The 767-nt window shown below is 54.0% G+C and overlaps 1 protein-coding gene across 1 annotated transcript in view; it reads right to left on the bottom strand.

Moving 5' to 3' along the window:
- GMEB1 (glucocorticoid modulatory element binding protein 1) overlaps positions 1–106 on the bottom strand; it is a 32500-nt gene extending 32394 nt beyond the window's left edge. Inside the window, exon 1 of the mRNA XM_040229783.1 lies at positions 23–106. The gene's annotated coding sequence lies outside the window, so the exon portion shown is untranslated. The remainder of the gene's footprint in view (positions 1–22) is intronic.
- Between the last annotated feature and the right edge of the window lie 661 nt (positions 107–767).

Raw genomic sequence — 767 nt, 5'->3', positions numbered from 1 at the left:
GCCCACCCCTCCCCCTCCTCACCGTCTCCGTCGGGCGGGCGGGCGGCGAGCGGCCAGGGCGGGCGGGCGACGGAGCATGCGCAGAGGCCGCCACGGCCGCTACCGCCACCGCCGCCGCCAGGCCGGGCTTCAACACTTCCGGCCGCCGCCGCCGGCGAGCTGGAGCCTTAAAGGGGACGCGTCCCTATTGCCAGCCCGCGGAGGATGAACTTCAGCCGGAGAGTTTGGGGCCTTTATCAGAGCAGCTCCTCCTCTGGAAAATTAGTGTTGGAAGGGACGTCAGGGACCCTAATAACTCTTCTAACCCCACTTCATGGATGAGAAAAACGTGGTGTAAGTTAAAGACACCTCATCCGCAATCGGGAACAAAGGCAGGACACCCCTTGGAGGACTCTGCGTGCCCCTTTTCACTCCTCAGATCCGGTTATGAAGCTTACATTTACCAGACTTTCAAAAGTGATGATCCAACTACCAATTTGGAGTCAAAAGATCTGGTTGAGTATAGAGTCTGTAAGCAAACTCCTTTCCCCTCTCTGACGCATGCATGTTTGCCAAGCCTTTTCTGGCTGCGAGTTGGTTCTGGGTTCCAGTCAGAACCCATAAATTCTTTGGGGGTTACTTGACAGCTTTAAGCCCCTCTTTCATCTAGGACATAGGTTGTTACTAGCGTTTAAACAAGTGATACTTGAAAATGCTTAGGAAAGTTCCTGGGGCCAGTCGTAATAATTAGCAAATATTAAGACCTTTGTGGGAATTTCCCTAGAGGT

The sequence above is a fragment of the Oryx dammah genome, unplaced genomic scaffold, assembly GCF_014754425.2.
Source record: "Oryx dammah isolate SB20612 unplaced genomic scaffold, SCBI_Odam_1.1 HiC_scaffold_27, whole genome shotgun sequence".
Taxonomy (NCBI): Eukaryota; Metazoa; Chordata; class Mammalia; order Artiodactyla; family Bovidae; genus Oryx; species Oryx dammah.
This window is presented reverse-complemented; position numbering and strand designations above follow the sequence as displayed.